Here is an 11,277-nt window from a genome sequence, read left to right as displayed (position 1 = left end):
GCAGTCTCCTTTACCTCACTGTGAGTAGGCCAGACATAGCCTTTAGTGTCGGGGTTTGTGCACATTTTCAGGCAGCTCCTAAAGAGTCCCATCTGACAGCGATCAAAAGAATCATCCATTAGGTCAATGGTACATCCAACTCTGAGATTTGGTACTCAAGAGATTCAAATGACTGCCTAGCCGGATACTCAGATGCTGATTGGGCCGGGGGTGTCGATGATAGGAAGAGCACCTCGAGAGGTTACTTCTATCTTGGAAATAATTTGGTGTCTTGGATGAGCAAGAAAAAAAATTCAGTGTCTCTATCAACGGCTGAAGCAGAATACATTGCAGCTGGGAGTTGTTGTGCTTAACTATTGTGGATGGAGAAACTACTTCATGATTATGAAATCTCTCAAGACAGCATATGTGTCTTTTGTGACAACACTGGTGCCATCAATCTATCCAAAAACCCGGTTCAACATTCAAAGTTTAAACATATTGAAATTCGATATCATTCCATTTGAGACTTGGTGGAGGAGAAAATTGTGTGGCTGGAGTTTATCAACATTGACAATTAGAAGACAGACATCTTTACTAAACCTGTTGAGGGTCCATGGTTTGAATCCCTCCGTAAGACCATTAGTGTCGGTTTCATCCCTTGACTCATATCTCTTGTGTGACCTTATGTTGTTCATTGGTGCATCCTTGCTATATAGGTCTCACTTGCATGATTATGTTTCTTTTTCAAGTTGTTTTTGTACTTATTGTTTTTGTTGATCTTACTTTACTTGTTTTTGTTTTTAAGTGTGTTGAAAAATTCAAAAACCCATAAAAAGTGAAAAATCTCAAAAAGTTTGATCGCTTGTGTTGTGTATATCACATGTGAGTTTGGCCTAGTACCTCTATACTAATGGCGTAGTGCATTTACGAGCTTAGCTTGTTATGTATGCACATTTTCTAAGTGTGAGCGACATGTAGAAATCTAAATTTTGATTGTTGTAAATAGATCTTCAAGCTTGTCATGAATGATTGGTCAATAGTCTTGCTTGATCTTGATACATGAGTAGACTTGTGCCTATATATCTCCTCACACTTTTTTTTTCCTTTTTCAAGAGCTCTATAAATGTCTATCTCAAAAAGAGATATTGAGCTGAAAAAGCTATCGCACATACTAGTATTTGACTAGGAAAAAAGGAAAATAATTTGTATTAAAATGTATGGTGCCAAAGCCAAAGGCTCATTTGTCAAAGTTATCTCAAAATGTTTATGGCATTGCTTCTAAAAAAATTGAGTTCTTTTTTTATCTAAAGTTTGTAAAATGGAAGCACAACAAAAAGCTTTCAATCAATTGTAATCACATTAGTGAAGGGTCATATATGTTCATTTCTACAAGTGAGATAGGTCACTTGACTTTGTACTAGTCGTGTATAACTTGATTGAATTGATTATTGAGGCTTTATACTAGACTATAGACTAGTTCATACTTGATCCACACACACAACACACAAGTCTAATATTCAATGAATGCTTATTCCATTTGTGTGATTGTACGTGTTCAAATGTAATGTATATACTCAAATGCTTGTCGATCACATCCAAAAAGATTTTGAGTATTTTATATGTTTTTTAATGTGCTTTTATACTTTTGTGTGTTTAGATTTTTTGTACATATTGCCTATTTCTTGTTTTTATTAACATCTATTTCAGAGGCATTTTCATGAGAAGCTCACAAGTTAGCTCTTCCCGCAAAAGGATGGCAGAAATTAGAAAACACTTAAATTCATACAAAGACTTTCACAATTGTCTCGTAAGAAACAACTATCCGCAAAACAGTTTATATGCTTTAATGGCATTTTCACGAGTAACTTCGAGAGAAGCTTACCTGTGAAAAGCGCGTGTTTTCAGTTTTCAAAGGCAAACAGTGATAATTTTTCAAAAATTTGTGTTTTGCCTCCTCCGAGCCTCTTTTAACCCAAAACACGTTTTCTCTCAAAAACCCACCAAAATCTCAAGATCAATCACTTCTAAAACTTCACTGATGTATGTTTCAACATCTTTTTACTTTTGATTCCTTAGATTAAACCTTAGATTCTACGATTTCTAGGGTTGGGGAAAACTTATTTTTCTTGCAAAATTTTCTTTATTTTCTTGATTGGGCTATGTCCCATTTTGTTTGATTGTGTTTGTGTTGGCCCCAAGTGGCATTTTTAACATATATTTAGACAAGTTTTTCACATATTCATGCATTGTTTTACATGTTAGTAGTGTATATGCATACTAGGTGTTTGATGAAATGCCCTAATGTCATTTTGTTGTTGTTTTGGACTCCGATGAGTACCAATCTTTGGGGTTTACCATGATTATGCATGTTTATCATGTTTTGATCTTTGGTTGTGTGTTTTACACACTTTGACCCATGCATGCTTTATCATGTCTTGATCATGCATCACATATGCACATCACATGCACACACTTGATCACTTGACATGTTTTGATGCACACACTTGATCACTTGACATGTTTTGCATTTCACTCATGCTAGATAAGTTTTATTACATGTTTAGCACTTAAATCATTGTCTTGTGATATGAGGTTTATATTTGTTTTGTTCTTTTTTGGACTAGTTGTTTGGTTTATGGACTAACTTGTACATAATCAAGTTTGTTTCCTTGTTTTTGATTTTGTCCTTGTTTCTTTATGCTTGTAACTGTTTTTGTAGATGTCTCCTCATAAGAGTGCAGCCAAAAAGAAGTCCTCTAAGCATCAATGCACTTCCTTAGATGCATTCCGAAGTAATGATGCAAACATGGCCTATAATGATTACTACAAAAGGGTCTCGATCATCTTGGAAAGGACTGTGGAGTTAGAGTCACTAGAACACACTTTCATCCCTGAAGTGTTCAAGGAAAGGATGTTGACAAAGTTACTGAACCCAATGGGGAATGTCCATGCTGAAATCATTAGGGAATTCTTCTCCAATGCTGTTACGGAAGGGGATCGTATAGGTTGTCGGCTGAGAGGGAGGGAGTTCTATGTCACAAAGGACTCAATTCGGGAGATTTTGGAGATTTGTCCAACGACTCCATACACATCCCTCCAGTATGATGAGAGAAGGGAAAAGCTTGGACCTATTGTGGACATCCTCAGAGGTGAAATTAACAAGAAGGCATTGCATACCATTTCATTCACCCCGGAGATGAGAACATTGGCCTATATCATGATCTTCAACCTCTACCCAGTGAAGAATTTGACTAACTTGTCAGCACCATGGGCCATTTTTCTACTTGATCTCTTCACACACAAGGAGATCAACATTTGCAGTCACATCTACTACCTCTTCACCAAGTGCATCACAAAGAGAAATTTGAGGCTAATCTTACCATTTCCAATTCTCGTCATGGCTCTTATCGCAAGGGCAAGGGTGAAGATTCCTAGTGGTCTTCTTATGATGCCAAGGGATTATCCAATCAGTGCTCAACCGAAGCAAAGCCGATATCCCTTGACCATCTATTGGTATTTCTCAAATCCCAAGGGACAATGATGAGGAAGAAGGTGGGGACACGGAAGAAGAGATAGAGAGGTTCACATCAGCTCCGGAGGACACTACACAACCCTCTTCTCAAGCGCGTGCACGGGCACCCGATTATCTTGATCCTCTCATTGCAAGGGTTGAGCAAATGTATAGTATGCTAGAATCACACATGCAACACTCCTCGACTCAATTCACCAACATCCAAGGCCAGATCACTGCACTCTCGTCTCAAATCAATGACATGATGAAGGTCCAATAGCAGCAGCAGGATTCAGATTCGGAATCCTAGCAGTTCTAGCCTCTTTGGCCATTCTGATTAAAAATGGGGAGTAGTTTGAGGGGGAGTAGCATAGCTTGAGGGGGAGCATAGAGTAGCATATCATAAAGCATTGGTTCATTTTGGTGGTTTAGTAGTTTATTTTCAGTTTACCTTTTAAAGGTTTTATAACTTATGGATATTTACATTGCTTTCTTTTAAAGCTTTAAAGTACTTTAATTTAAATTTCAGTTTATCTTTAGTACTATATGTGTATCTTGGTTTCTATAACCTCTTTGATGCTTATTGATTTCTATCGCTTTTAGCTTTAGTTTCTCTAATGCATTATGCTTGTTGGACATGTAATTAATTTTAGCATTGCTCTTAATTGCATTGCATGTTCAGATGATCATTTACTAGATAAATATTCATTGTAGTCATTCCTTAATGACTATTCATGTTTGGTCAAGTTACGCTTCATAGATTATATCTTGCTTATTACCTTGATCGCATTTTACTTGCTGCTATACTCACTTTGTGTTCTAGTTGTCATGAGCTCAATGAAAGTTGTGTTTATGTGTGAGTGTTTTAGGATACAGGTGTATACGATGCAAGTGCTTCACAGCTTCTAGAATTAGGTGTAAGTGAGTTTTGCCTATGTTCCCAAACTCACGTTTAAGTCTAGAGTCTGTTTAGGGGTTTTGTTACAGAATAGCCAAAGGGGAAGATTGTAAAGTTGTGATTTACAACTATTTTGTGTTGGCTTTAATTCTGTGCCAAATTTGACTGTAATTTTATTCAATCATTTTTCCCTGTATTTATGTGGGGTTTTTAATTGTAAGGGTTGAGTGTGAGAGAATGTGAAGACTCAAGCTTAAAACGAAATACAAGTGGATTTCGCGAGAAGCTCGTGAGAAGCTAACTCGTGAAGTAGCCATGTGTAGAGCACATGACTGGAATGCGAAGAGTCATGACAGCCTGGAGTTTTCACGAGTGTCTCACAGGTAAGGCATTCCCGCGAAATACTCGCGAAACATTCTGTTTGGCTAATTTGTCATGTTTGTTTTTACCAAGTCTTTACCCACACTATATATACCCTCATTACTCACATATTGTAAGGAGTGCTTTTCAGAAAGAAATCCTAGCATACACACTTGAGAGTTAGAAATTGTTATACCCACAATTATCTACACATTTCCTTGTGATTTTCCTCTAGTCCTATCTCTTTATCTCTAAATCCTTGAGGGGTTGATAGCGCAAACACTTACCACACCCAATCTGAGTGTAAAGTGAGGTTTTGGTGCTGCTAGGAAGTATTGAAAGAAGCCAATCGTTGGCAGATGCAATCAAACTGAATTGCGGGATCTGGGAAAGTTAGAGAAGACAAGGTTCTGAGAAGCTAGTTGGTAGCAGGAGCATGGAAGGCTCAAGTACATTGGGTATACTAGGTTTGGAGGATCTTTTGTTATTCGTATACTCCAAATTATTTTCTAGTAGATTGATTTATCGCTTGGAGGGCGGCGGAGAGGTTTTTCGCTGAGTTCTTTGGTTTCCTTTTCGATAATACGACTCGGTGTTATCTTGTGTTTGCATCCTTCTTCCCTACTCTTTAAGCTTTTCTTTTATTGTTGATATTGGATGAATAAGGCTTAGAGTAGTTTTATTGGTTGTTTGCATGCATTTACTCTTATTGCGCACTTAGTTTAAGTTAGGAGTAAAACCAATCGAGTTGTAATTTTTATTGGGGGTCCAAACAAGCTCTTGTGTTTATACACAAATCCGAGCTTTCAGTCATTAACATTTACTATCTCTTCTTATTCTTTTTTATTTTAATAATCTTTTATAATTTTTTTTGGTGTTCTAGTTTCTTGGACTTATAAGAATAACGATAAAAATAAAATAAATTTTTAAATATTAAAATGAAAGGTAAGTGTATACTATGTAGTCCAATTGTAGGAGAGAAGAGATAAAAAACTTATGAATATGTTATTTTAGTAAGCTAAATTAAGTAAACTAATAGTTTTGTGTTAAAAACAAGTCTAACAACTTGTTAGATTTAAATAAAGTACAAATTTTAACAAAAAATATCTTTTTAAAGCATTTGTCTATATACCGTACGATATGATACAATTCATACGAAACGCATACTATATCGTACAATTTATGAGCACTTACAACATGCCGAAACGATATGAAACTTTTTACATATAATACGACACTGACAACTATGACATAGTGCTTTAAATTTGTTATTTTACATTGTTGTCCCTATTTCTAAGAGAAGTCACTGTTTATTTATGAGGGTATTTTTTGAATAACATAAAAGTCTAGTTCAATAAAGGAATTTTTTTGGGAAATAATGTGACACTATTGATCTTAATCCTAAAAGATTTGTAGGAAAATTCATTATTTATTAGTGAGGCTATTTCCGAACTTGAAAAAAAAAATCAAATCAAAGAGGAGAATCTTCTTATAGATAGTATAGATCAATAGATAGATAATAAGGTAACTTAATAAATTTTTTTAATTATTAACAAAGTGTCCCACTATTTATAATTTTAGATTGTCAAAACTTAGAAATAATATTTACTTAAGATCTCTAATGGACCTTTGCTGGGTTAGGTCAGGGGAGAAATTACAAAGATTTGCATTTCTTCTTTCATGAAATCTAAATATACATATATGGTATATCTATAAGTAAGTTAGTTATTAATATAAAAAATAATACGGGAATCATCATTTCTGTTATACTTATCTCACTTACCTTATATTAGCTATGGAAGAACTTTGTTGGTTCAATTTTTAGTTCATTGATTCTTTATATCTATATTATCTATAAGAGGATTCTCTTCTTTGGACTGAAATTTTATGTGGTTCATTAATACCCCTTGAAAGCTCACTTAGAGTGTAAAACACTAGTGAATGTTTAGACCCCCAATTTCAAATTAACCAATACAAGCTTATATTCAAACAATTGATGTGCAGAAAATAAAATATAAGAAATACCCAATTTGGCAAACTACTTTAACACATAATTAATCACAAACATAGCAGCAATTAAAGGTTAAAGAGTAAGGGAAGAAAGATGCAAACACAAGATAACACCGGCATGTGTTATCGAAGAGGAAACCGAAGAACTCGGTGAAAAACCTCTCCGCCGCCCTCTAAGCGGTAAAATGATCCACTAGAAAATTAGTTGGGATATATGAATAGTAATAGACCCTCCAAACCTAATCTACCTGATGCACCTAAACCCTCCAAGCTTTTTGCTCCAATAGGGTTAAGCCTAACCTTGTCTTTTCTAGCTTTCTAGATCCCACAATAAGCTCCATATTGCATCCGCCATTCTTGGCATCTTCCAATACTTCCCAAGCTCCAAAAACACTCTCAACACTCTAAATGGATGTGGGTTATGTTTGGGTATAAATCTCCTCTCAATGGGTATAACAATGGGAGAGGGAAGGAGACAAAGATTTCTCTCTAAGAATGAGTAGCTCTCTCTCTAACAAGGTGGGTGTGTTGTAGAAACTTTTTTTAGGGTTTTTCTCTCAATAGGCTCCCTACCATTTCTATGGGTAATGAGGGTATATATATTATGAGTGATGGGAATACGAAAAGTCACAATTTTCAGTAAAACAGGGGAACTTCCCGGGTCACTCGCGACTAGTTTAAGTCGTGGATCCAAGTCTCGAGTTACCCTCCTGGATAGGTTGTACTGAGCTGGACACCTAGCCTGATCGTTCACCTTCCTGCATGTGCTTCTCATGTAACCTTTAGCTGTCTTGATCAAATCTTCACCACTTAATACTAAACTCATTACAAGTAAATCCCATAAAAATACAAGGAAATAAATTTATGCAATTACAACACTTTTTGTCATGGAATAAGCCAACACTAATGTTATGAGAAAAATCATAACTTAACACCCCTAAACCTTAGGTTTAATAAGGAAAAAACTTGAGGATAACCTAGTAAAAATACATCTCTAACTCTACTTAAAATGCTTACAAAAAAGGACACTTTCTTACTAATCTATGTCTTCAAAACAAACTTATCAAAAAATTTTATTATAAAAAACAAAAATTATGACATTGGACAAAAAAGTAAAAAAAAGGCCTCATCACACGTGCAAAGCGCGTGTGATAAGGCTAGTGTGTATGTATATGTGTGTGTGTATTTTTCTCGTAGTAAATTAATTTCTAACTGGTTCAACCCAGCAGGAGACCATAACTAGGATTATCAGTCGCAACACAATTCTAATATTTAATGTTTGCGTATTTTATGTTGGGCTGTTTAATTTTATTTACCTTCTCATTACTCTTAAAAGACTTAAATCCGGTAAAAGTCTTTGGCCAATGAGATGGAAAATTAAGGTCTTATGTCTCCTCAAAATGAGAAAATTAAGATCTTGTGGATCACTCTGTTAACTATCTCGTGAATTGTGATAAGTGGAAATGTTGTCACTTGTCAAAGACATGGAAAATTAACCTCTTGTGGATTAATGCTTTTCTTTTCTTTTTTTGACTGGTTGGGCTACTCTTCTTCTTTCTTTCTTTCTTTCTTTTTTTTATTTTTTTATTTTTTTTTTATTTTTTTATTTTTTTAGGACTAGTTTTGAAAGTGAAAAAAATCAGATTATCCGGCTCAGATTTTGAAAATTAAAAAAATCCTTATAAACAAGTATCATAATAATCTCATTCTCATATACTTTAGATCTAGATATATTTTTAATTTTTTTTTATCACCATCAGCTTATAAAAATAATAAACCTATGACATTTATGCTAGACATTTAGCACATTGTAAAGGACCCACGCACCCACCTAGCAAATAAGAAATAAGGCATCCTCTTGGCATAATTGTTGAATTGCTCAGTTCTCATTTGCTATAGAAAAGAGTCAAAACCTCCTGGTTTCCCACATTTGTATTTTACTAAAATTTATTTTGGCCTAGCAGGGGTTGCAATTCTGTAGCTGATCCATTGGCTGAAAGATAAGCACTTCGGAAAACATCCTTAATTCGTTTAAGGTATGAATTTGATCATGAGTCATGACCTACAACAATTAATAAAAGTTGAATTCCAAGTGTAGTGACACCCATTGGAGAATCTTTTTTTTTTTTTTTTTTTTTTTCTGAGAAACACACCCATTGGAGAATCAAAAAACCATCTCTGATACTATCTTGTTGGACAGTCAAGTTAACAATTCTGTCTAATGCCTTGTAATCTTGCTGTTGTGTTTTAAATTTTAATAGTCTTTCAGTTCATCAAAAAAAATGGGGAAGGTCCAATTTGGTGTTGCATTTTCAATTTCATGTATACAATAGCAGAGCCAACATCATACTCAATTTCTTTTTGGTTGAAAAAAAAAAGGGGGAGGGGGGATTACCTATGACTGACTATTTTCAATATGATTCAATGAAATACACTTAAAAAAGAAAGAAAAAAGATAAACTAGAATTTAAAAAATCATTTCATTGTTTACTTTTTCCTCTTTCCTTTTGTTATGGAAAAAATGCAAAATGACTTGGTTTTGTATAGCTGTGAACTTATATTGTGTTGAGAGTATACAAAAAACAGAGTGTCAGATTCAATTTTGATGTTATTTTTCATCCATTGTGCTAATGAAATTGGTGAGACTTGTGTATTCCAAAACCAGTATTGTTTCAGTTATTTTATTTAACAATGATTTTTTTTTTTTTTTTAAAGTCATGCTAGAAATATTATAAATTTTATTACAGTACTTTTACAAACTATATAACCAATCACTAAAAAATAATTTTGATGTTCATTATTTGTTTACGTTTAACTTGCGAAGATTTGGGAAGCACATTTTTTTGCAGGGTCCATCTATTATTACTTACCTTGAATTTTGGACTACAATTTTTTTTTTTTTTTTAAAGGAGACTATAGAATTGTTTGTTCAAATTGCTGAGTCGTTGCAGATTTAACGTGTAAAAAGCAATCATTAAACGTGTAGCAATCATATTATCTGGGTGTCTGGATTAACCATGCTAGATTGAAAGTGTAGAAATTGTATTATCAAGGACTTTTTAATGTCATCTATTTCTTTTTGCTCAAATCATTTTTATTTTTAGCAAAAAATATATTTTTTTTGATAATTACATGAAGAAAATTTAAATAAAAAATTATATATATATTACGAATTATATCCTCTTATATTATTTCATTTTATTTCTTTATTTTTTTTTCATTTTCATTTTTTTTTTCAATTTAGTCATTTGATCAGTTTTCTATCCAATTTTAACTTTATTTATTTTTTATTTATATATTTCACTTTCCAAAACGATGTTGTTTTAATGGGTTTGACACTGGAGATTGGATGCCAAGAGCTTTGTAGTTCTATTAGTTGACACCTCCTAGTATTTTTATGACATCCAATGTTCAAATCCCCTCACCCAATTGATCACTATATATCTTTGCTTATGCTAAGCAGATATATTAATTTTTAAAATAACATAGTGCCCACCCTCCCTTAAAAGTTATCATGCCTTTTGAGTGGAGTTGTGACATGCTTTTGTGTTAGAACCCTTTTCCCTCTCCCCTCTATGTGTGTGTGTGTGTGTGTTTGTTTCTCAAAAAAAAGAATGGGTAATTGTTTCACATTGCTTAAGAGAGTGTGTTATGTGTAGTATAACTTGCCCCACTTCCCTTAAAAGTTACCATGGCTTTTGAGTGGAGTTGTGGTGTGTCTTTGTATTAGAATCCATTTTCCTCCCCCCCTGTGTGTGTGTGTTTGTTTCTCAAAAAAAAAAAAAAAAAAAAAAAATGAAACTCTATTACCAAAATATTAAGTTGCTTATTAATTGTTAAGATGTTTATTCCATGTAAATTTCTATTACCTAAGCTTTAATAAATTTAATATTCTATTACACCTAAAGTTCATTTATTAAATACAAAATTAAAAAGTTTATTTAAAAAATTAAAAAATGAAATTTAATACTTATTTTTTGTTTATATCTATTATAGTTGTGTTTTAATGTAGCAAAACTACATGTTACATGTCTTGTTCAAGCCGAGTGACTCAAGATATATTGCACGTAAAATTAAAGAGTTTTTGTAATGTGACTAACTAATTATTAAGATAGTTAATTTACTCATGACTCACTAATTATTAAAACAGTTTCAATTTTCTTTTATATAAAATTTTAATTTATGGCACAAGAATTCTACTAGTATACTTTAAATTAAATAATACCATCAAAGAGAGAGAGAGAGAGAGTATTTAGGGGATAATAAAAAAATATGCAAGATATTCAATAAATAGGATATTATACATTAAATCATTTAAATGAATATGTACATTTTATGCAAGATATGGTGGGATGAGCAAAATCTATCCCATCCATTTGCCTATATGTAATGGGAAAAGTTTGCATGGAATAGAACACACAAAATGGATCAGACAAGGCCAAGATTGTCAAAGTACTAAGAAAAGTTTAATTATTGGCTTTATCTCTTAAAATTAGTATGGGAGAAAAAAGATTAT

The sequence above is a fragment of the Quercus robur genome, chromosome 4, assembly GCF_932294415.1.
Source record: "Quercus robur chromosome 4, dhQueRobu3.1, whole genome shotgun sequence".
Taxonomy (NCBI): Eukaryota; Viridiplantae; Streptophyta; class Magnoliopsida; order Fagales; family Fagaceae; genus Quercus; species Quercus robur.
Note: the sequence above shows the minus strand (reverse complement) of the source record.